Here is a 25,608-nt window from a genome sequence, read left to right on the forward strand (position 1 = left end):
AGGTTTGGCACCACAGGTAAGTTCCCAGGGGCGGGAAAGATGACATCACAGGTAAATTCTGACGGGTGGGGGAGACAGGAGCTTCCTGGTTCCCCTTGAGGCTTTTCTAGCTACAGAGTCCTGTCTGGGCCGAAACCCTTTCATATACCGTCTTATGATTATTATTATGAAAAGGAGGGAAGATTTTTTAAAAACTATTTCCTGCTGGCAGGTGGCGCTGTACTGGAGTCTAGGGGAGTCCATGGGGTGGTGGTGGATGCCCAGGTAGATTCTGGTGCCAGGTGGTTTAGCCAGGACAAATCACTGGTGAATGCACGGATGTTAGACTGGAAAAACAAAGAGACAAGATGTTATGAGGAGACGTGGCACTGTCATATTTAAGGAGCCAGATGAGGTAGAGGGAAACGTGCCTTTGATTTTAGCCATGTCATTATATCAGGATGACATTGAAGTAGTGTCATTGTCACAGTGACATAGAATTCTGAAAATTTAGTGTGAGGTTAGGAGAAATGATGTTATGAGAGGTGATTACTCCCCCATCTGAAAGCATAAAACTTAAGAGGGTAGGTGTGTAAATCTTGGCTCTGGTCCAGGAGTTAAACTGGAAAAACTGGGGGGAGTAGGGAAGGTGGTGGCTGTACCAGTATAGGGAAGGTAAGAGTTTAGGCTTTCAGGGATGTCACGCTTAACCAGACAGCTGAGGGTAGACAGAACTACCACAGTCATTGCATAGAGCATCATGAAGATGATCTTATGCATGATGTGGGAGTCTTTGGGAAAGACTGTCAAGAGTCCTGCTGTAGAAATGATCATGAATAGAACGGAAGAAATTAGGAACCAAAGTGGATAACAAAACATGACTTAGCCTGTTAACTGTGGCTGCGAGGCCTTCGTGAAACAGAGACAGGTGAGCGACAGAAGATGAGATGACCACTCAGAATGATCAGATTTAGGGCTGGGAGGGCACCTCTTAGCCTGAGTGATGTGAAACCAGGATGGGAGTCCAGCAACTTTGACCACTGTAGGGGTAGCCAAGTAGACCAGATGGGGGCCACTCCACCTTGGTGGTAGTCCTGTGGATTTAGAACATTTGAGATAAATTAGATCTCCTGGGGATAGGGGAGGATCTGGCTTGGCTTCTCCAGAGGGTTGTGGAAGGCAGAGATCAGCATGTTGTCACAACAGGTGTCAGAGGAAGGAGAGGACTGGGACATAGTCAGCCAGGGGAGGGAGATTTTGGGGAGTAGGAAGATTGTGGAGTAAGAATGGCCTGCCGTACCTAAGTTCAAAAGTACTTAGGAAAGTAGGAGCCCGGGGGAGTGCCCTGAGCTTGGCTAAGGCTAAGGGCAAAAGTTGAGGCCAAGGTTGGTGTAGTTCTAAAGTGAGTTTTGTAAGGTGTGTCTTATGAGGCCATTTGCCTGTTCTACTTTTCCTGAGGATTGTGGATGGTATGGGATGTGTAGGTGTCAGGTGATGTGTAAGCTTGAGGATACCTGTTGAGTGATCTGAGAAATAAAGGCGGGACCATTATCTGACTGAATACTCTGAGGTAGACCAAACCTTGGAATGATTTCTTGTAATATGACTTTGGTAACTACATCAGCAGTTTCCCTGGTTGTGGGAAAGGCTTCTATCCATCCTGAAAAGGTACAAACAAAGGTGAGAAGATAATTGAGAGTGCTGTGGCGGGGCATGTGTGTAAAACCTATCTGCCAGTCCTGACCAGGAGTGTGTCCTCGAAACTGATGGGTAAGAAAGGAAGGGTGTGCCATGCATCCCTGAGGAGTGGTCCTGGCACAGAGATCACAGGTGTGAGTAATCTTAAGAATGATAGATTTTACAGAAGGGTGTGTGACTACTGGGGCTAAGAGTTTGTATAGGGCCTGTGATCCTATATGAAAACAGTTGTGTAAGTCCGTGATGATGTCTAAGTCCTGTTGTTGTGGGAGAACAAGTTTAGATCTCTGAAAAATCCATCCCTGAGTGTTTTGTGTGTAACCTGGTTCATTAAGTAGTTGTAACTTCTCTGGTGAATAATTGGGCTGAGGTAGACTGTTTGGGACTAACAGGAGAAGATGAGGAGGGCAGGGCCCTTGTGCAGCTAACTTGGCTTGTGAATCTGCAAAGGCATTGCCTTGAGCAGTAGGATCTGTAGAGTTCTGGTCTCCTCTACAATGAATAACTGCTGCCTGCTTTGGAAGTTGGGCTGCCTCTAGAAGTTTAAGGATAAGGGGAACATTAATGATGGGGGTTCCCTGAGTGGTAATAAAACCCTGTTCTTGCCAGATAGAGGCATGAGAGTGTAAAATGCTAAATATATACTTTGAGTCAGTGTATATATTTATAATCTTATTTTTTGCTAGTGTAAGAGCCCTTGTAAGGGCAATAAGTTCTGCCCTCTATGAGGAGGTGCCAGGTGGCAGTGGATTTGCTTCTATAGCTTTTGACTGGTTAACTATTGTGTATCCTGCCTTCTTTTTGTTGTCTGTGTTTGTTGAACTGCCATCTATGAGCCATGTGTCAAAGGCCAAAGAGAGAGGTGTGCTACTGATGTGAGGGAAAGGGGTGGGAGGCATCTGTAAAAACTCAATACAGTCATGGTGAGGATGGCCCTCTGAGGTGAAAAGTAAGATTGCCACATTAAGAGGACCACTAGTTGCAATAGAGATGGAAGGGTCTTGAGAGAGAGCTAAGTGTACCTGTTGAAGCCGGGAAGGGGTCATTAGGGCGGGGAGCACCTTATGTGAGATAAGCTCACGTAGGTGATGAGATGAGTGTACTGTAATAGATTTTAAACTTTTTAGCTTCCTGTGTCAGGAGGGCTGCAGCTTCAAGAGCTCGGAGACAAGGAGCCCATCCTCTTACTATGTGATCTAACTATTTTGACAAGTAAGCTACTGCTTGAAAAGAAGGTCTCTTTTTTTGTACACCTATAGCGTTGTGGCCCTGACAAGTAGTGTATAGGATGAAAGGCTGGGTGGGATCAAGAAGGGTAAGAGCTGGAGCTTTTAAGGAGAGCCTCTTTTAATTTTTGAAAGGAGGCATGTATGGGCCTAGTAGTGTCCAGGGCTTCTGGTAAGGGACCCTTAGCGGCCTTGTAGAGGGGTTGAGCTAGAGCTGCAAAGTTAGGAATCCAGAGATGAAAGAAATTAGCTAAACCTAGGAAAGATGTAACCTGCTGTTTAGTTGTGGGCACCTGGAGATCATGAAGAATTGCCTTACGATTTGAGGTGATGGAGCGAGTGGTGGGGGTGAGAGCGAGACCTAGGTATTTGACTTTTGGGGAGGCTATCTGAGCTTTAGCAGGAGACACCCTGTATCCACGACTAGCAAGCAAATTAAGAAGACTGGCTGAATGGTGTACGGCTAACATATGGGATGGAGAACATAATAGAAGGTCATCTATGTATTGAAGAAGAACACTAGGTTTGAGATCAAGTTTTGTGAGGTCAGTAGGGAGAGCCTAACTAAAGAGGTGGGGACTATCTCTGAACCCTTGGGGGAGCACTGTCCAAGTAAGTTGTTGAGACTTGAGTGTGTCTGGGTCAGTCCATGTAAATGCAAAAGAGGTTCTGGCAATCAGGGTGTAGGGGGATAGTGAAGAAGGCATCTTTAAGATCTATAACTGTAAAGTGAGTGGTGGAGGGAGGGGTATGAGAGAGCATGGTATAAGGATTTGGCACCACTGGGTGAGTCGGGGTAACAGCACTGTTAATTACCCTAAGGTCCTGTACCAGGCAATAGGACCCATCAGGCTTGAGTACCAGGAGAATGGGAGTATTGTGGGGTGAATGGGTAGGTTTAAGAAAACTGTTGTCTAAAAGCTGCTTAATTATGGGTTTAAGTCCCCTTAAATGTTGGGGAGCTATGGGGTATTGGAGTATTGGGGAACTCAGGGAAAAATTGAGGGATCCCTGAGACAGATTAAAACAGGCTTGGCATGTGTAGTCAGAGTGGGATTAGATGTGTCCCAAACTCTGGGGTCAACCAGAGAAGGAGCAAAGGGAGGAAATGGCTTTGCGATGCATTGTGAGGCTGTTTGGAGGATTAGAGCTGTGGGGAGAGAGAAAGTGAAGGAAAAATTAAGCTTTTAAAGAAGGTCTCTACCTAAAAGGGGTATGGGACATGTTGGGATTTCTAGGAAGCTATGGTAAAGAAAAGAGTCTGGAATCTACATGGGACAGGCCCAGTCTGCAAAGGCCTATTAGGCTGGCCATTAACACCCACAACAGAAATCAAGGATTTACTACAAGGTACTGAAGATTCAGGAAGTACACTATAAGTCATCCCCATATCCACAAGCAGAGATATTATCTTACCTAAGACCTCCAGTGAGACTCAGGGCTCCGACCAGTTTACCGGAGTGGGGGCTGTGAGCCCCGAGCCCCATCAGTCTTATGCAGCAAGTCCGAGCAGATCAGTCAGTGACGAATCTGGCATTGACGAAGTCTCCTGTGAGAGCGAGGGATTAGAGGATGGCTTACCCACTCACTGGCAGCTAGGACAGTCGCTCTCCCAATGCCCTAAGGTTGCAGTATGGACAGGGCCCAAGAGGAATGCCAGGGTTAGGGCAATCTTTTGCCCAGTGTCCTTGTTTGCTGCATTTGAAGCACGGTCTGGGCGGGACTCGGGCAGCCACACCTTGTTGTGGATTTCTTGTCTTGGGAGCTCCAAGTGCCGCTGCTAAGAGGTCAGACTGATATTTAGCAAACTTTAATTTTTGAGTTTGCTTCTCCTCTTTTTGAACCTTACCTCTGTTGTTGAAGATATGGAAGTCTAATTTAAGTAGATCCCCTTTGTAGAGTCTGAGGGCCATGTACAACATTTTGTAATTTTGCACGAATATCAGGAGCAGACTGGGAAATAAAATAAGAGTTAACAACAATCATCCCTTCATGAGAGTCTGGGTTTACATTAGTATACTTAAGTAATGTTTCCTGAAGCCGATTTAGGAACACAGCTGGGTTTTCATTAGCCTCCTGGACCTGTTCTAAAAGTTTGTTATAGTTAGTATGTTTGTGAGCAATATTATTAAGGCCCACAATCAGACACTCAATCATCTTATGTAATTTTGATGAACCTTGTCCATTCTGAGAGTTCCAGTTAGGATCTTGTTGTGGCACAGCTACAGGCCCAGGGTCGTTATCAGCGGTGTTTGCCTTATGCCTGCAGTCGGCTTCTTCTTGAGCTGCTTGCCACAGCTGATTTCGCTCTTGTGAGTTGAGGGTGGTATTTAAAATCACATAAACATCCTTAAAATGTAAATCATAACAATTAGTAATAAATTCAAATTGCCTGATATAATTCTGTGGGTCAACAGAGAAGCTAACTAATTTGTGGGTAATCTGGGATAGATCAGAAAGGGAGAAAGGCACATGTATATTAACCAGTCCCTTGGGGCCAGCTTGCTCCCGAAGCGGTAGCAGAGCCTGAGGAGAAGAGAGTAGAAGCCATTGGGCAGCCATCCATCTGGTAGATGCATGTTAGCAATCATCTGTAGAGTGGCTACAGAGCAGCTGCCAGTCACCCTGGGATGAGGAAACACAGGCAGATTGCGTCTCACTGTGTGCTTTGCAGTGAGAAAATTGCTGTCCACAGTACAATGAAGCGTCATGTGCACCACAACAGGGTGGCTGTTGCTGTTCACAAGAGGAGCCACAGGGTGCACCCACTGACCGTGAGATCCGTCCCAAGATGGCGGCACCCTGTCAGGAGGTGGAGAGCTGTAACATGGCGACGTTCCCTGTGCAAGCACAGCTTGCCAGAAGGGCACAATGACCCAGATCGGGTTTGGTGAGCGGGCGGCAAGAATGCCGTAGAGGTCAGAGAATTATCAGGAGAATGAGTCGGAGACTTTGAGGAAGCACTAACAGAGTGATTAGAGTTGCTGAGAGAATTATGGGTCCCGGGACATGAAGAGGAAAACAGTCACACAGCGGGAGGCAATTGAGGCACAGAGGGACCAGTACTGCTCAGAGAATCAGAGAGCAGGGGAGGGGAGGGCAGAACCATGGCGGGAGGTAACCGTGAGGAACGAGTTTGGGGGTAGGCAGGTGGTGGCCGAACATCGTTGAGCAAATCCTGGCAAGAGGAAACAGTTTGCATTGCAGCAGAGCTAGCCAAAAGTATCTGGGTGGGAGTACCGGACTTAATGAGAGACGGGCGTGTTCTCGGGACCAGGAAGGCCTCGATGTATGGGAGTTCTATCAACCTGTCACTGGCCCAGCAAAAATCATAGAGATTTTTGAGAATGTAGGTGTCAAATGTCCCCTCTCTGGGCCAATGGTCGCCGCTAAGTGGATTAGTTGGCCAGACCTCCTGGCAGTAAGAAGTTAATCACTTAGTCTTTATGGTACTTTTAATCTTAAGAGTACGTACATTGGAAATTAGGCATTGTAGAGGCATCTTTTGGGAGTTAGAGAACACGTTTCCCATAACTAATTCAGACAAGAAAGAAGCTGTGGTCCAGAAGGCAAGCCATCACTTGTTTCGTGGCACCACATGGCAGGTAAGGTTCCAAAACTCGTATATTCCAGTCGTCACTGAGAGATGTACGAGTGGAGTCCACGTGGGTCAGTAACAGTTCTGCCCGTGAGAGAGTGAAGCTTTAAAGGGAACTGAGGACCCCACAGTGTGGGCGGTCCAAAAGCTCTGCCTCAGGCTATCCGAACCCAAAGGGTGAGAGATTTGTGGACACAGGTTTGCCCAGAAAGACCCTTCCCTGGGCTGTCCTAAGGATGTGGAAGCATTACAGAGCCACGCGAACGGGGGAGAAAATTCACGTGGGGTGGAGCCCAGCGCCAAGGATTTTACAGAGAGTGCTCACCTGAAATTAATTGGCCGGTGTTGAGTGCAGGTGGGCGGTGACAGGTTAAGATCCTGGGAGAGGAAAAGTGGCAGGATTTAATTTGGTTCGAGAATCGGCTGGTGACTCAACTGGGTGTGCCCCAGGAGTCAATCACCTGTCGATCAAGTCGTGGCACCAAATGATAGGATTATTTCCAAAAGATGAGGAGTATAAAACAAAAGAGGCCTTTATTCTGAGAACATGAAAAGAGAGAACCAGCATACCCGACCGCTGGAGTCTGGCTTTCTCTCTGGAAGACATGTGGCGTTGGGGGTATGTAAGTAGCCTGGGTTTGGAGTGGAACCTAAGGGGGTATCAGGAATGCACGGGTAGCCCATTGGTCCTAGGTTTGGTGCCACAGGTAAGTTCCCAGGGGTGGGGAAGATGACGTCACAGGTAAATTCCTAGGGGTGGGGGAGATAGGAGCTTCCTGGTTCTGGTTGAGGCTTTTCTAGCTACAGAGTCCTGTCTGGGCCAAAACCCTTTCAAGAACCAGGGAGGGATTTACCCAGATCAGGAAGGGAAGGGAGGAGGCCTCCCAGCACCCTCAAAGCAGACAACTCTACTCCTATCTCTAAGGCTGAGATGTCCATGAGGACAGGTGGGAACTTGGAGGAAAGATGACCCTGGGTGGCTCCTTGAGATTCTCAGAGGTGGGGCCCTGCAGCAAGTGGCTCACTAAGGACAGCCAGAGGTAGAAGGTCATGGGGGGGGGACCCCAAATGAGACTTTGATCATGGTGCACACCAAAAGAGCCAGGCTGGGAAAAAGGTAGCGGGTGCACACTCACTGAAGGGGGGACGAAGCCCACTCTGCAGGGGGAGCGTGGCCACGGTCAGACTCCTGGCAGCCTCCAGCACAAGGGCAAGGGGGCTTTTGGAGCTGTGATTCCTGGACTGGCTTCTTCTCATGCAAATAAGCCATTGGGATGTTGTCCTATCAGAAACGCACTGGGGCTGGTGGCAGGTCTAAACTGCCCTGTGGAAGACTTGCTTGGTTTCCTGCGGATATAAATAAAGTCTTGCAAAGAGGGCTTTTCTGATTGGTTCAGTGTGCAGGACCCAGGCACTTCAGGGTCATCCTGGAGCCTGTGTTTTGCTCATGTGCCCTAGGTCTCCAAGACCTTGACAGCTTCCTCCCAGCAGGTTTGCCCCAGTCCTAATCTCTTACCTTAAAATATTGGAGTAGATATGGAATCAGTGACAGTTCTTCCAAAAAATTAAACAGAGGGCAACCCCCAGTGCCACAAAATAAATAATTTAATTGAATAATAAATATAGAATTATCATAGGAACCAGCCTCTGTCACTGTCCCATGCGTGTCCTAGGTAACTGAAAGCAAGGACTCAAACTTACATGCATGTTCATGTGCACAGCAGCACTGTTCCAGAGGCTAAGAGGAGGAAGCTGCCACTATTCACAGACGACTGGATCAACAACATGTGCTCTGCACACAGAAGGGAATAGGATTGGGGAGGGAAATTCTGACTCATGCTCCACGATGGATAAACTCAGGGCCATTACACTAAGAGAAAGCCAAAGGACACTGTGTGATCCCACTTGTGTGAAGTACTTAAAGCAGACAAATTCATAAACAGAAAGTACAATCAGATCTGCCCAGTCCTGCAGGAAGAAGAGGACCAAGGAGGTAGTGTTTATTAGGGATGAAGTGGAAATGTTCTGGAGGTGGATGATGAGACAGTTGCACAACTACGTGAACGTTTTTAATGCCAGGGATCTGTGGCATGTATGCACAATGGAGCACCACTCCGCCGTAAAGAAGGATAAATGAGTCATGTATAGAAAAATGGATGCACCTGGAGACCACAGTGTTAAGTGAAATAAATCAGACACGCAAGTTTCAATATCCAAGTGTAAATAAATTCAAGAATAAAATATCCTGGGAATGGTGGCACATAACCTGCAATTCCAGGACTTGGGGAGGCTGAGGCAGGTTCATTGCAAGTTTGAGCCTGGGCTACAAAGTGAGCTCAAGGCCAGCCTTGCAGAGCAAGACCCTGTCTCAAAAAGACTAAAACAAAAACAAACAAACAAACAAAAAGAATTTTAAAAAGAACTAAGATAAAAGATAGATGATAGGAATCAGGGAGATCGATCTTTTGCAAATAGGAAAGAAGACCAAGAGAGAAAGGTGGGAGGGGAAAGGGATGTTAAAAAAATTGAGATAGGTTATGTGTGTGTTCCAACTTCCCCATGAGGAAGAAAACCATTATGTACTATAAACATGGACTAATACAAAATAAAAACATGTGAGGAAAAACAAAGGTTTTCCTTTCAGTCCACTTTTAGCTCCAGCCTTCTTCTCTTCAGCTGCTGTGCCTCGGTGGGACAAGAAGGTCCCCCGGGGGGGGGCGGGGGTTCCACGCTGGGAAAGATTGTGGCTTCAGGCCACGTGGCCCTGGCTCAGCCTCCTCTCCCACCACCCAGGTTGCTGATTTTACCTCTTTTTGCCCAGGACAGGATCTGGTCTTCTCCATGAAATCTTTTTCATGTATTTTACATTTGATATCCCAGACCTTTTAATACTATTTTTTCAGTGTTTTTTAAAATTTGGAGACTGGGCCTCACTAAGTCACTGAGTTGCCCAGGCTGGGCTAGAGCTTGGCCTTTGAGAGGGCTGGGATGACAGGTGTGAACCTGGACATTTGACTGCCATCCCACACCTGAGAACCCATCTCAAAACTGTCACCACTGGAGTTCGTCCTGTTACTCTACTTCTGATCACCAAAATGTTTCCCTGAAAGTCACCCCTGTGTCTTTCTTGTGTGCATCAACATCCAGTCCAGTCTCAGGTTTGCTTGGGAATCCCCTCCCCTTAGGCTGAAGCAGGTGGATCACCTCAAATTCAAGGCCAGCCTGAACAACACACCCTGTCTCAAAACAGAGACACAGATGGTGAGTATTTAAGTATTTAATTGAGGAGCAGGTGCTTGCAAAAATAGTAAAAGGTCTCAGTTAGAGGAAGGAGAGACTCGTCCTGATGTTTAGCTTTAGTCTTGTGCAGGGTTACTGATCCTGAAGGCTGGCAGGAGTCGTGCAGACGAAAGCGAGGAGAGCAGACGTCTAGGAAGATGAATGGTTTTTAAAAAATGTAAAAATGAACTTTAAAGACCAGGGGGTAAAGCAATAAAATTGGGAAAACTCTAAATAGAAGTCTGGTGCGTGTGTTTGGGAGCTCAGCACTTTCCTTAATTGGTTCGTGATGAAAAAAATCAGTTTCAGATCTGATTCATTCCATCACCAACAACTAGCGAGCGACACCTTTAAAGAAAGCAATCACCTACCCGATGGGTGTGCGGAACCAAAATCCCAGCTAGCGGTCCGTGAGCCATGAGAGAAGCCAAATGCGAAGCCAAGCCATTAATATTTATTCGCTGCTGTTCATTCCTTTCTCTCGCCTACTGATGCCGGCAGCTAGAAGCACGCATTCCGATTACCACAGAAAAACAAGTAGAAGAAAATGAAAATTTCCAAGCTAAGAAAGTTCTAGCATGCAATGTTTTTCTCTCTGTGAATTAAAGAAAGTGGACTGTGTGACAGCAGGATGAGGACTGAGGGCCACCGCCATGCTCAGAGGCGACACAGCATCCGTTCCCAGGGCCCACTGGATTAAACCGAGCATGAACGTGGGGAGCCAGGTCCCTAAAGGACACACACAGCTTTCAGTCAGAGGACTCCGAGGCTGCAGGCCGGGTGGCATCCAGCAGAAGACAGGAAGACCACGAGATTACACCATGCCTCAAATGGTAAGCCACCTTGTTCTTAATCCCATAAATACCCCTAACCTTCTGGGAGAAGGGTTTGAGATTTTTGGGGTTAATAGCTAGTGAGTAAAGTTTTTTTCGATGTTGTTATTTTTCTTTTTGTTTTGATTAGTGGGGAATTGAACCCAGGCCTTGAACGTGCTGGGAAAGCCCTGTGAGCTGCACTAACTCCTCTTTTAAGAGAAACCCGTCTCAGTGGATAGCTTACTGCGCCATGGACAAAGCAGGCCTCATTCAGTAACACAAAGCGCTCCCGACACTAACTCTGAGCCGCAGAGCAGCTCTCCCTGGAAGGTGGCTCTTCATTCTCCGGACGCCACCCATTCTCCAGATGCCACCCATTCTCCAGACGCCACCACTAAGTTCAAGAGGCCACAGCTATTCAGCAGTGTGGCCCAGACTCCCAGACACCGAAGGCCCCTCTTCCTCCCAGGCTTCTTCCTGGCCGTCTCCTGGGCCCCAGTCTGCCACTCTCCCTGGGTCCCTCTGTGTTCCCTCAGCTGCTCCAGTAACAGCACTTTCTCCTTGCATGCACTCGCAGTGGTGTGTGCTGTACTTTGATAATCTTTTAAAGAAAAAAAACACATTTACAAGTTAGTAACCATTAATGCCTGTGCTAAATTCAGTCCTAGACAGACTCTCCTGACTCACTTTGTTTCCTGAAATGTCCCACAGCACAGATGTCCGGGAATGGGACAAGCTAAGTGACCAGGCACCAGAGCTCGGGGGCCTTCCGCGCATCACACTCTCTGCAGTTCCTTCTCTGTCTCTGTGCCGCCTGCCTGCCAGCCTATCACACCATATGATATAAAGCTACCTAGGAGCCCCCCAGGTAGGTGGTAATCTAGGTTTACAGATGGGGAAAGGAGCAAACAGCAGTTGACTGAGTTGCTTGAGGTTACCCTGCAACAACAGAATGGAAGGAGGGTTCAAAGCCAGGGCCCCTTGATGCTGAGCTGTGTGTGTGTGTGTGTGTGTGTGTGTGTGTGTGTGTGTCTGAGAGACAGAGAGAGAGGAAATTCTGTGGGTAACCATGACAGATGAGCAAGTGGCTTAAAACTGACGTGTGTTGCCTTGGAGAGGCCTCTCACACCGTGGCCTCTGACTTGTCTGTGGAGAGCAGAAGCTGCTTTCTATAGACACAGTCTGATGCTTTGTCCTTCCAGTTCCCAGTTTGTGTGTGGTCTTCTCTTGGATTGCAGACTTTTCCATGATTTGATCTCTAAAGTGAACAGCAAGTGACCCACTGTCCCCAAATCTTTGGATTTGGCTGATGACAAGGGGGGAGTGGAGTCAAGAAACATGGTGGTTATAATATGATTTTCTGCAACAAACTTCTCCTGGTCCAGAAAGTACACTTTTTCTGAGTCTTTGACATGCCACAGTCACCTACCACAGCATTTCTCGTTCCTGATCTAGACTCCTGGAAGGTAAAGCCAGTATTGTTAGCTGTGCCAGTGATTCCTTTCCATTACATCACTCAGAAAGACATGGTGTGGCTCTTCCAGTTAGACCCTGGAAGAGGATGGACCCATTGTGTTCCACAGCTTATCTGGGAATCAACTCAAAATCAGAATATACGGGGTGACTCAAGGCCCTGACCACTGTCTAGCTTCCGAAAGGACTGGGTGGGGGCTGGGTCTTGTCACATAACACAAAGGAAGATAGTACTTGAATGTTTGCCAACCTCTGAGAAGAGTGACTTCAAATTCCGAACGTAGTTTGGAGGTGGTCGACCTGTTCATAAAAGCAGAGAGATTGGAGAGATAGCATATTTCCTCTTGAGGCTGGAATTTTTAACTGACTTGTGTATTCACAGTTGTGGGCCAAACCTTCACTTACCAGACAATTATGAGCTTAAAGTGTCAGAAAGGGTTACTATCTAGAATAAGTTGAGACTTGAAAAGGATGCAAAACTCAATATTAGGAAAATATGAAGGGAAATTACAAGGGGGGTTTTAAGTTTTATTTGAGCAAGAACAAGGAAGCGATTTGACACTGCCCTGGGCAAGTGATGTCATCCTGACAGATTGCAGAGAGGAAGCAGAATGTCCTGTACCACATCTCTGCAGAGAAGCCGCTCAGGGAGAAAGAAAGGCAAGTCAGTGGAAGCCCACGATTTGTTGGGGATTTTTGCAAAAGAGGTTGCTGGTCAAATGGAGCTGATCAAAGGGACTGTGGCCTCCACGGCTGAGGCACTTCAGGGGGAAAACAGAGAAAGAGGTTTTCCTTGGTACGATTTGTGTGTACTCATGGGCAATATGGAGGTATCAGAAAGAAAGAGACAGAATGGAAGTACATTACCCATGGAGTAGACACTGCAGACTGCAGATCAGCAAGGCTCGTGATGGCACTAGACAAAACTCTAGGGCAGTGTATTAAAAGGTTGGTCATGACACAAGGATATGGCAATTCTGGGGAGACACAGTGATTTCGGGGTGACAGCATCTGGTTCATAGAGCGAGTTCATCTGGTCCAGCTCATTGCCTTGGTTGATGGGTTGACTGCAGAGGCAGGATCAGTGACTACTGGTCTGGGCCTGATAGTGATCAAGGGTCCATGACACCCTTACCACAAAAGGGGAAGCTGTCCAGTTGAGGCTGGGGTACTGCGCTCCAGCACGCTGGCTTGGGCAGCCTGGGTGGAGAGCTCCACTGAGATCCTCTGTTCTTTTGCAACTATCACAAGAGATTTATATGGTGCACAAATCACAGCTGTGAGTTGTGATAAAAAGCCCATACTCATGAGAATAAGGAAGATGTAAGTAGAGAATCTAGACTGGTCTAGTAGGATGAGGCCACAAAAGTTGTTCTGACTGAGAGGAGTGAAGGATCTAATCCTCTGTTTTCTCTGTCTAATCCTCAGTTTCTCACCTATACCATAGGGATGGCATTGTGGTCTTTTCTATAAGATTGCTATGGAGACCCAATACAATAATAGATTAGAAAGAAATGCATTTTACTCTGCTCCATCCAGCGCAGCTGTTGAGATTGTGGAGGGAAGAGGAGGAGGGTGAAGAAGTGGAAGGAAGAGTCAGCAAGCTAGGCCAGGTGGAGCCCCCTACTGATACCAACCGCTGCAGCTGGTCTACCTCCACAAGCGCCAGAAGAGGCTGTTTACAGAGAAGTTTAAGGAGGGGCTAGATCTCAGGAAGAACATCTAGTCTTCAACAAAACAGAGCCACTAACCCTATACTCAGCACTTAGTTAGTGTTCCACTGTTGTTTTCTTTAAAACTGCTAATAATACCATTAGAGGCAACAAAAAATATGAAACAAAACACAGAAAGTGTCTAGACTTAGGTCCAAAACTCAGATCTACATATAGAGAACCGGAAAGGTACAAGACATGGAAATTCAGAAGCCACATCCATAGGTGCAGTGTGAACTCAGTGTCTCTGCCGATAACATCTGTGTCTGACTTCCATCGCCTCTGCAGAATTTCCTGGAAACTGGCTGGTCCTTTTGGCCACTCGAAGGTCACCTTGTGCCAGGGGTTCTGAGCTGTGTGCTGGTCACATACCTCCGCAGGTCTCAGCCCCGGCTGCAAATCAGAATCACCTGCAGAGGGCTCAGATCTCAGGGTCTGACCCAGAACCACCGCTGCAGACTAAATATCCACCATTGGGATCTGTAACCCTTCCAGAACTGGGCTCAGATTTGAAACTCAGACATTCAAAGAAAGTTACTAAGCAAAAATTCAGGAATTATTTAAGACAGGCAGAAAGGTACCTGTTGTTCAAATTTTTATGCCTGCATTTCAAGGTTCTTAGAGGAAATGTCATATACATACAAAGAACTATTATAGGGTTTTTTTAGTGTTTGTTTTGTTTTGTTTGAGGCAGGGTTTTGCTTGTAGTTCAGGCTGTCTTCTAACTCATTATGTGCCCAGGCTAGCCTTGGACTCATCATCCTCCTGCCTCAGCCTCCCAAATGCTGAGATTACAGGAGTATACCATCATGCTCAACCATTATGCTTCAATTAATACCCTATGATTTTATTAAAACTACTTTTTTGCTATTAAAATTAACCATCTAAACAGCCCAAGGTGAGAACTGGTGATTTTTAAGATTCCTGAGATGCACTGTTTACTCCCAGTAGAGTTCTGGCACATAACAACAACCTCTGCTGAGTAGCCTAGTGATAAGGGTGTTGTACTATTAGGGAATTGTGGAACACAATCCATACTGTGTTAGTCCACTTTCCATTACTATAACAAATTATCCAGGACAGGTTAATGTATAAGGAAGAGAAGTTTATTTGGCTTACAGTTTTGATGACTGAAGAGCCAAGATCAAGCAGTCCCATCTGTTTGTCTTCTGATGAGGGCTTCTTTTGGTCCTGTCACAACATGGTGGAGAAGCCAGAAGGGAAAAAGTCCTGTGCAGAAGAGAAACGTGGTGAGACAGGAAATCAGCAGGGATCAGGTTCACTGTCTTTATAACAACTTGCTCTCTAGGAACTAACCTAGGTCTCTGGAGAACTATATCTTTAGGTAGCCTTGAACTTGTGGTGGTGATCTTCCTGCCTCAGCATCCTAGGGTGATGAAGAGAAACCTCTTTACTCCCACAGGGACCCATCTTTTAAAGACCCTTCACCTCTCCATGTCCCCACATTTGGTCTCAAGTGTGCAGCACATTAGCATTTGGGGAACTGCTCAAACCATATGTAACCATGGCAACCAGTCTCAAGGGAGACTATGATTATAGTAAACAAGTCTCAGAGACTCAGCGACAGTGCAATGTGGAACCCTAAAATCCTCAGTGCACTCTCTGCTTTTCTGACTACTCCAATCTTGAAGAGGCAGACTGAACCCTTAAATGTACCCTCATCCAAAAGGTCTTTATTACATCATGGGAGATTTTTGATCCTCAGCCATCTCCCCATGGATCTGAAAGCAGTCACCACAATTGAATTCCATGAGATAACTGGAGAGTCCCTCGGGGTTATGACAACCAAAGAATGAACTTGTACCCCAGGGTTCAAAATCCTGGAATGCCTTTGAGGGGGGGTACTCCTTTCTGTTCCTATTTTTAGTGTGTTGCTCACTGCAAGTGTGAGTAACATTTCCATGCTAATGTGTCCTCATCACTATCAGTAAATGATTCTTAGTTCACCAAAAAGAGAGGAAAGTTGGCAAAGGAGGAAAGTTGATTTCATCCAGGTTCTCCATCAGGAATCAGAGCACAAGGGCCCCCACATTAATTCTGCGCAGTTCTGACCTTTCTCTTTGCTTCATTGCCAAAGATCGAGAGGGAGAAGGGCCATTCTCTTAAACCCTTGAACTCAGTCCCAAGCCAATTGTTTTTAGAGATTAGGAAAAGGCTTTTTAGCCATTAAGTCCCCCAGTGAGCCGGTGAGTTTTTAATTGCTGCGTTAGCTTTCATCGCTGTGACAAAATACCTGCGGAAAAGCAACTTAAAGGCAAAAAGACTCAACCGCTCTCTTGTGGTTTCAGCCATAGTCAGCTGGCTCTGTTGCTTAAAGGCCTGTGGAATGCAGAAAGATCATAAGGTGGGAGCGTGTGGCCGAAGAAAGTTGCTCATCTTGTGGCAGCCAGGAAGCAGAGAGAGGGGGAAAAGCTAGGGAATAGTCCCCAAGAGCAAGGCGCAGTCCCCTGTGACCCATTCTCTTCACCTGGGTACTTCCTGCTATGTTTCACCGCCTTCCGTTAATGCATCAAATTATGAATTCACCTGTAGATGCACCGGTGGAGTTAGAAGCATCAAGAGCCAGTCCTTGCTAAAAGCCCAGCTCTGAGCATGCGCGCTGTTGTATGGGGCGGGGTGGGGGAGGGGTGGGGATACAAACGACAGCTGCTGCCTTCTCGCCGTCCTTTAGGGGCAGCCCTGCGCCAGGCCGACCTGCCGGCCACTAGGTGGCGCCCGGAGATGCAGCTCTAATCGGTGAGGAGAACCCCTGCCTGTGGGGAACCTCTGATTTCTTATTAACGGGGACTGGAAATGGGGTCCGCCGCCTCATTTGTCCTGTTTTAGACTGGGATCTCCAGGGTCCAGCCAGTGAGGCTGAGGAAAAACCACAAGAACTACAGAGATGTTGGCTTGCCATGAGAGATTTGTTATTTAGAAAAATAAGGCATGGTGCCAGGGATATAGCTCAGTGGCACAGCACCTGCCTGACAAGCGCAAGGTCCTGAGTTCGATTCCCAGTGCCAAAAAGGAGGGAGTGAGTCATGACATATATGATATATGAGTCATGCTGTGTGCGCCAGTGTATACAGTTTCTGATAGGCCTCGAAACTCGGTCTAGAGGCAGATAACGGAGGTCGATAACTAAGTTCATGTATTCAGACGAATCAAGGAAGAGCGTTTGGACTCTAATGACCGCGCAGTGACGCATCGTAACGCCTTCTCAGAACTTTTCTTCCTGCTCGGGTTGTAGATGGGAACGGCAAGGACAGAGCCCAGGATGGCCGCGTTTATGGGGCAGCTAATAATTATGGGAAAGCTGACTGCGTGCTTCCGAGCGAGGCAGCGACCAATCTTCTACCTAAAAATGTTAGCTCCAGCCTAAAAAGCACGTAATTAAACTCAAGAAATAGAAATAGTAAAAATTAAAGACATTTCACTTCTTCATATTTCATTCGGTTCACAGAGTACGTAGCAAGGCTCAGCAGGCTGTAAAAACCATAGCTGGCTTCTTCCTTGGTAAACTCAGTGTTTGTTTCTGTTTTCTTTCTGGTTGTTTTATCATCTTTCAGTAAGGCTATAAATATAATTTTTTGATGTCATGTTTATTCTAAAGAATCACATTTAATCTCTCTAAAGCAGAGATATATGGTTTTTTTGTGTGTGTAAAAAAAAGCAAAAATATTTTGGGCTTTGTGGGCCACTAAATCTCTGTTTCAACTACCTGTCAACCACTGTAGGAAAAAAGATGTGGAATCCAAGTATTTGGAATCCTAATTGAGTTCTGTTTTCACAAACACCACTGGCTCTGCTTTCAAAAGAACACATTTCCTGCACACGGGCAAAAAGGAATGGTTCTTAGTATAGCGATTTCCTTGGTGCCTTCAGAGTAGATTCAGTATTTACATAAACCTAAAGCATGCTTTTAGTATTAGAAAATTTTTCTTTGAATTTCTCTTTCATGTTCTAGATTTTGTAAGTTGAACACACACTGCCCAGCTGTTGCCAGCTTCTCATCGGACAGTGCTTACCAGCTGTTTGGAAATTCAGTGCTTCCTCCGGAACCAAACAAAAGCCCGAGAGCTGTAAACAGCGAGGAGCTCCTGGTCCCCGGTACAGAACTCAGCGCAGCTCTTCTCCACACCGCACACACACCCCGAAGTCCAGGGGAGCCCGGCACAGCAGGGTTCACACATCTACAGGGACAGGCGACTTCCAGAAGCTGGGACCCTGGGTCTCGGGGAGAACTCCAACCTCCCCCACAAAAAGAAAGTTGTATTAGGATGGCTGATGGATGAAAAGCAGGCAGGAAATAATGGAGGCCAGATCGCTGGAATGTACAAAAAGTGGGCCTCTTCACATTCTTCTGGGCAAGTGACAAACAAAGGCAATGACATTTACACCCGTTTCCAGCTTCTGAACTTCATGACTGTCCAAAGTTATCGGTCCTCAAGGCTGAGGTAATATTTGTACCAGTGCCCTCTGTTGGACAGAGATTGAATTCCATTCTAATTTCTAATTTTTCTTACAGGCCAATTTAAGTAAATCAGAAAAGTTTGGGCTGAGCTGTAGTTCAGCAGTGTCCCAAACATCTGTACAGAGCCAAAGTTCTAGAAAACTGCATTTTCCCCATATTGACACATAGGGTTGCTAATGGCCATTGTGATTCTGAAACTGGTGCATTCCACTCTGTGTAAGAGGTTAGTTACACAAAAGGCTAGGCAGTGATTCCCAAGGCCCTCACTCCTCCCCTGCTCTCCTCCTCCTTCTCCTGTCTCTTCTTACTGCTTTTCCCCTTCTCCCCATTCCTCTTCCTCTTTCCTCTCCTCCTCTCCCTCCTCTTCCTTTTTCTCTAGCTCCTTCTCTTTCTTCCTCTTTCCCTTCCCCTTCCCCTTCCCATTCTCCTTCTTTTTGATAGCATGGTATTCAAGTAAAATCTCAAATTAGGATTGTTTGAAGCAATGGCTCATTCAGCCGTGAGGGCCACCCCTGTAGCATCTTCTCAGAAAACAAAACAAACAACAACAACAAAAACAAATACACTATGGGAAGCCCAGTTTGGAAAAACTCACTCCAAGGTGTGTCTGTGTTTAAAGAAACATTAAGATTTTCTTTCTTTCCCAGTTTAGAAATACTTTTTTAATTAACCGATTTCCAAAATGTGAAGTGTTTTTATCTCTAAAACTTATGATGCCAATTTCATTGTATCCACAGACAACAATTCTGCAAACTTTTATCACTTAGTGATTCATATTACAATATGTAGTACTTCAGTCATCAAAGGAAATAGGAACATTCTAGGTGTAGAAATTAGAGAAAGATAAATTTGTTCACACAAACTGGTCTTTGGGAATATTTTCTACCATATCCACCGAGTGGGATTTGTTACTTGTTTGGTGATATAGCCCATTAGCACCTTTGTAAACTTAGAGATTATATTATTTTATTGTTTACCAATAGCATACCTATCTCACTGGAAAGATCTACTATAAGGAAAAACCCAAACACTCAACAAGTTAAAGAACTAATTTATAATCAAAGAGAGAGGACCATCCCAGAGCGTTCTCTATAGCTGCCTGCCTCATCAGTATGAGACAGTACATTCCGCCTCCTTGGAGACCACATAGTCAAGACTGCCGCGGTGCACTCTGTCTAGACACTGCTCCTCAGGAGGTGTCCATCCAGGACTGCATTTGAGCTGCTTTACCCTGTCAAACAACTGGGATCATCCAGGGAGCAATGGCCTCTCCCAGTCCTCTGAAACTGTGCTCAGCAGGAGAGCTTCTGGGTATCTTGGATGATAGAGAAACGTGTTTCTCCATGGAGAAGAAAGCCAGTAATCCCCAGATTAGAGGGTTAGCTGACACTTTCCAGGCTGGCCCACCCTCGGGGGTAGTAATACTGCTTCCCATAAACTTTGCTGCTGTTTTTATCATGTCTGTTATTTCAACTTGATGGAGGTCTGGCTATGACTTTGAGTGAGATAACTGAGCGTGCCAGCAGACCACCCACAGCAAAATCGACCCCTGGCTTCCCAGTGTTTGGGGCCCTTGGGCTGGGAAGCACAGTCACCCTTGTGCTGGCCTTCACTCCTTCTGTCCTCTTGGATCCTTCCCATGTGGAAAACAGAGAAGGTGGAGTGTGGCAAAATTCTCTTTGGGGATGTTCTTCCTTTGTGTGCTAGAGTCTCTTCTTTTTCCATGGTCCTTTTCTTGTGGATCAAGAACCACATGCTACTATTTCCAAGTGATTGGAAGAGACACATACATCATAGTTTGCCCTAAAATATAGTTGACCAAAGATTATAACTTTAGCTGATATATCATAGATTGGTTGAATTATAGTTTTAGAAAGCACTTAAAGATCATCTAGTCCAATGCCCTCACTTTAGAGGGAAAGAAACAGAAGACCAAATCAGGGTTCATTTTGAGGGGCTCCCGAACCTCACCTGATCCAGTAGAGGTCTGTGGGCCCCCGGGCTGAGCTCTGGAGCGAGTGAGTGACTGTGTGTGGCTGTAACCATCACTGACATGTGGAAAACAGAGGTTTAAGTAAGTACTTAGCGTATTAGATCCCAGGCTTATCTGTCGTTAGCTTGAAGATAGTAGTCAAATCTCTCTCTGTCCCTTCTCACCTGAGCCAAAGGAAAATACTGGAAACAGATTCTAAGGAGACTTGACTATCTCATATTTACTTAGTAACTTCGTAGTTTGTTTATTGTGGATTAACCCTTTGCCAAACTAAATAGAAATGATGTTTTCAGCCCTTTGGCAAGATTCTGTTAAGTAGATGCTTATATGTAAACATTTTCCTTTTTCAAAATGTATGGGAAAGTTAATAAGTGACTCTTGATTATCTTTCAAATCAAAGGTTTTCCTGATATAATTTCTACATAATTTTCTGAAGTTTCCAAATAGGGTAGAGCTGAAATCCCCAGGGCAATTTCTGTCCATGGATAAACTGGATAAGCCTGGACTTCCCAAGTGATGTCACCATGAAAGCCTCATAATCAAGAGCTTCAAGACCAGGCCAGCACATCCAGGAATGCCTGGGAGAACAAGAGAGATCTTTGCTAGATGTCCACTGGGAAGAATGTAGCACACTTTTTTTGGTTAAATACTTCTCATTACATATTGAAAATGTGTCTGAAAATCTGAAAAGAACATTAGAAAAACTACCTAGCAAGAACTTCAAAGTGTGTGTGTGTGTGTGTGTGTGTGTGTGCTTTGAGACAGGCGAGCCTTGACCCCACATAAGCAATTCTCCTGCCTCGGTCTCCAGGATGCTGGAATTATGAGGATGTGCTACCATTACCAGGTTTCAAATTATGTTTTTAAGTGACAAAAACAAGTTACATAATAATTTGGATTGCAAAATCCTACTTTGGTTAAAAGAAACAGTAAAAAGAAAAAATAACCTAGGATTTTGGGAAGAGTGAGAGATGGGAAGAAGAGCCAGACAGACATACAGAGAGACAGAGAGAGGGAGGAGAGGAGGGAGGAGATATTCCTAAACTTCAAAAATATCTGGGAAAAAACCTATCCAACTGTTGGATGAGTGAGGAGTTAGGAGATTTATATCCAGGTTTAAAAACATAGCACATTTGGTTTCTTGCAGTTTGGGCTGTTGTCTTCCTCAGGGAGAACTTCAGTCCTCGTCTTCATCTTGGACACTTCATCTTGCACATCGTCTCCTGGCTTTCAGCGCAATCTCCCAGCCTCCAGCACAGACTTCCTCGTTTCCACTGGCCCTTGGGCCTTGTGGTACAGATCCTTGATAGAGATTTTTGCAGGACCCTGCCGTGAGCTCTGAGCCTTGCGCGTTTCCGGCGAGGAGAAAGATGTCAGCACAGTTCTCCATCTGACTCTATTCACAGGCACTGACTAATTCATGGGCAAAAGGGAAGTGCAGTCAATTGCAAAATGTCCCACAAGAATTCCTCTCATTGCTCTGCATATGTATTTGCAGTGTGACTTTCCCTCTCTTCCCATCAAGGTTAAATCCATTGCCTGAAAAAAATTACCACTACCACTTGACTCATAATTTAGGTATATCATTCACATTGGCAGAAACATTCATATAATTATTTTTAATTTCATTATTAATGACCTCCAAAAGCTTTCTGACACACTAAGATATAAAAGGATTATACTGAGTACTCTAATATTAATATTTTATAATCTGCTGTGTATAATAGTATACTATATGAATATTAGTGGCCTTAAATTTGTCAGAAGTTTACTGTATTTATTCATTCTGTAAATGTCTGACTACCTTGTATGCATAAGACTGTGAGCTAGATATTAGAAACACACATCAAAAAAAGAAAAAGCCATGGTCTTTACCCTGCAGAATCTGCATTTTCTTGGAAGGGACCAGTGTTCAGCAGGTGATGACTCCCCTCCGGGAATGAGGACAGCAGGTGGGATTCAAAGGGCAGTGGGGGTTCTCGCTCATGCTAATGAGAGTAACAGCTGCTTAGGAGCAGACACCAACCTGAACTGGAAAGGGAAGGCTGTCAGGCAGAGCACATGGCGAGTGTATTCCAGTAAAAAACAAAAGCAAAGGCAGACAGAGCAGATTACCAGAGTTTCTAGCACAGAATGAGAACAATAAGAAGGGGAAAGACCTGCCGAGTGTGTCACAGTCAGCTCACAACAACCAATCTCCTCTGGAAAATGCTCCCAGATCACTGAGCCTCTGGTAAGGGTGCCTGAAAGATGTAGCATCCTCCTTCTGTTAAATTAGAAGGGCTCTAACTCTCTGTGTAACATTTTAGACATACACCTGTGTGTACATGCCTGAGAAACACAGGGATGACCCTTATATCATTGAGTGTTAGAAAAATAGGAAAGAAAGTTGAATTATTATTTTTAGGCATGTTAGTATATCCAGTTAGTTCATGGCTCATCAGTGTTTATGAATAATAAAATAACACATCTTTTGTGCATTATTACATACTTACTGGGTAAAATATTTTCCTGCCTTCTACTTGAGTCAAATTAATAAGTATGTTGTTATGATTCAGCTTTTCATTAAGTTTGTAGTCTATCAACTGTTACGTCTGGATGCACAGTATTGGCTGAGTCATAGTTCTTTGTTTGAATGAGTTGCATTTTGGGTCAACTCTACCCTTTTGGTGTAACGGGAATTGTTAATACGGTCCTTAAAACAATACTAGATTTGGGATGAACAATGCAACTTTCATGTAACATTTAATTATTGTAGTGGAACTAGGTATAAAGAGCTGTCATGACCATAAAGTCTACTACAAGCTACCTAAATGTGACATGTTATTATCATGGAACTGTCATGGTCTCTTACAGCAATATCCTTAGAGTAATTCTTATTTTTGTTTCTTTCAAAATTTCAGTGTCATAATATTATAGAAATGAAAGTGACAATAATATACTGTTCAATTTGTTGAAATCTCTCTTAGTATAAGATTGTATCTGGACCAATACTGTATTTAGAAATTGGTCTCTAGTAGAAATTGCTTTATAGATACAGATCCTTTCTAGATATCCAAGTCTTCAAATTTCTTTTTTCTTTATTGGAGTCCCACTTTTGTCACCTCATCTGCCATTTTAGAAAGATAATCCATTTTCTCTAAAATTTTTAAAGATACACTTTTTTTTTTTTTTTTTTTGGTCTTTTTAAAGGCAGGGTCTCACTATGCAGTTCAGCCTGGACTTGAGCTCACTTTGTAGCTCAGGCTGATCTCACACTCACAACAATCCTCCTGCCTCAGTCTCCCCAGTGCAGGGATTACAGGAGTGAGCCACCATGCCAGGCTTAGAGATACACTTTGAATTCTCCTAAGAGATAGCCAAAAATAATGTTGAGACAAGAGATTAGGGCATGGCAAAACTGGCTGGGGAAGCAGGCATGACCTGCCAATTACTAACGCCCAGGACACTCCCCAGAACCCTGCGCTCGGAGCCAATCAGTGGGGGCTGCCTTCATTTCTTCTCACTGTTACTGGAGCAGGTCTCAACAGGGCAGTCTAGATCTGAATGACATCAGCTTGAAGAGTGGAAGATACAAAAGGACAGTCACCAGTGGGCTTGGGGCTACTGTGTTCTTTCTCAGTGATCTGCTTTCATGCAGTATGGTGTACTTCTTTTGCTGCTTTTGCTTGGCCTAAATTTGCTCTACAGAGCACCTTTAATAAATGTAAAACCTTTCTACCTTTAATGAAGTCTGTCTCAATGTGTAAGTTCACAAGCTGTAATTAATGAATATCATAAATCAGTTAAATCAAGCTGAATTCTCAATTGTGTAATTTTATCAAAACCTAATTGTTCTGGGGATTTAGCTCACTTGCCTGGTAGGCCCAAGGTCATGAGTTCGATCCTTGATACCAAAAAAAGAAACAGAGAGAGAGGGGGAGAGAGAGAGAGAGAGAGAGAGAGAGAGAGAGAGAGAGAGAGCGAGCCTAATTGTTTGATAAGAGCTAAACTACTTGCAAGTTTTTCATTCATGTAAAATAGTTGCCCATGAAAATTCAGCATTATAATTAACTGATGTTGTAGATCTACATATATAGAAAATTAAAAGCAATCTGAATTGCTTAACATTGCAAAATATTTCTAAGCTGCCTTGAAGAACTATGATGAATACACTAAAACTATGAGTGCTTCTAGAATCACAAACAGTAGCATGAACAAAAATAAGAAAACAGATGTCCAACACTACCCACATATTGTGTAGGTACAGTATTATGGAAGAACCTATTTTAATTATGGTATCTAAGAGAGGAATTTGGCAAGTTAATTAACATGTTCTTTTTTTTCTAGATTTAATTTTTTAACTGGAAAATGCAATATTTTGTTTGCAACAACAGTAGTTATCAGGTCAGCATCTGTAAGACAGTTGTAAAAAAAGCACTTACATACAAACTCAAATGATATTTATCTCATATATTTCTAGTTTGTTACCAGTGAAATCCCAAAGGGCTTACAAGAATTAAACATGAGAATCTTCCCTGCATCTAAAACAATGTTTGCTTCAAACATCAGCAACAGCACACTCCATAAAGTATCACATAATCCAAAGGAGGATGCCTTTCACTCCACATCCTACGGCAACACAGGCAGAAAGACACTCTCCTGACCATTCAGGATTCAAGCTTGTGTTGCACCAGCCATATAGAGAATCCCCACAATAAAGACACTATATGTGTCCTTTAATAAGTTTACCTTTTGTGTGTGTGGTTTTGTCATCGACAGGGTTCTCTGACTCATGGAGCTCATGGCAAGGTCAGCCTTGCCTGAGTCTAAGGAAAATATTGGCTGAATCATTTGGATTTCTTCTCTAAAGATTTTGGAATTCAGAGCTCATGCTTCTTGGGAGCTGATCAGTGTTCATGGCAGAGGGAACTTCTCTGGCTTTGTGGACGTTCCCAGATCTTCCAGAGCAGGTGTGTGGGGGTGGCTGAGCTACTCATCCACGGATTCCATGAGATGTTAATGTCGTTTAGAAAACGCCCTTTGTGTGCACTAGCTTGTCTAGTTCTCATTGCATGTAGCGTACAGATTCTGCAATAATGTGTTAATCTGTTGTGATAGGAGAGGATGAAGCTGGAGTGCGGTTGGATCCAATTCAAAAGTGACTTCAACACCCTCAAACCATGAGAAACAAAACACAGCTCATGAAACGCGGTGTCTCCTTATTTCCTCAGATTGCCTTGAGGTCAGTCCATAAAAATCCCTCTTTTTTTTAGCACTTTCCATTGTTTCATGCATAATTAGATGATGTCGCTGGATAGGCAGGTTTTATTGTGATAGTTAGCTTTGGCATGGGCTGAATGAGAGAACAGAAACCGC

General features: G+C 44.8%; 2 long non-coding RNA genes across 3 annotated transcripts; one reads left to right on the forward strand and one right to left on the reverse strand.

The window, feature by feature from the left end:
* Positions 1 to 344: 344 nt before the first annotated feature.
* LOC134472178 (uncharacterized) lies at positions 345 to 7,456 on the reverse strand. Its single transcript, XR_010042052.1, has 3 exons — positions 4,753 to 7,456; positions 4,320 to 4,452; positions 345 to 1,073 (listed from the first exon to the last, which is right to left on the reverse strand). It is a non-coding gene; the product is annotated as an uncharacterized LOC134472178 (long non-coding RNA).
* Positions 7,457 to 9,776: 2,320 nt separating this feature from the next.
* Positions 9,777 to 24,021, forward strand: LOC134472211 (uncharacterized). Of its 2 annotated transcripts, XR_010042092.1 has the most exons (4): positions 9,777 to 10,613; positions 11,307 to 11,463; positions 17,751 to 18,240; positions 21,398 to 24,021. It is a non-coding gene; the product is annotated as an uncharacterized LOC134472211 (long non-coding RNA). The 2 variants fall into 2 exon arrangements; XR_010042091.1 differs by lacking the exon at positions 21,398 to 24,021 and having other exon boundaries at positions 10,060 to 10,613; positions 17,751 to 21,338.
* Positions 24,022 to 25,608: the final 1,587 nt, after the last annotated feature.

The sequence above is a fragment of the Cavia porcellus genome, unplaced genomic scaffold, assembly GCF_034190915.1.
Source record: "Cavia porcellus strain 051 isolate PalLab524CR breed Dunkin Hartley unplaced genomic scaffold, mCavPor4.1 scaffold_22, whole genome shotgun sequence".
NCBI classification, from domain to species: domain Eukaryota; kingdom Metazoa; phylum Chordata; class Mammalia; order Rodentia; family Caviidae; genus Cavia; species Cavia porcellus.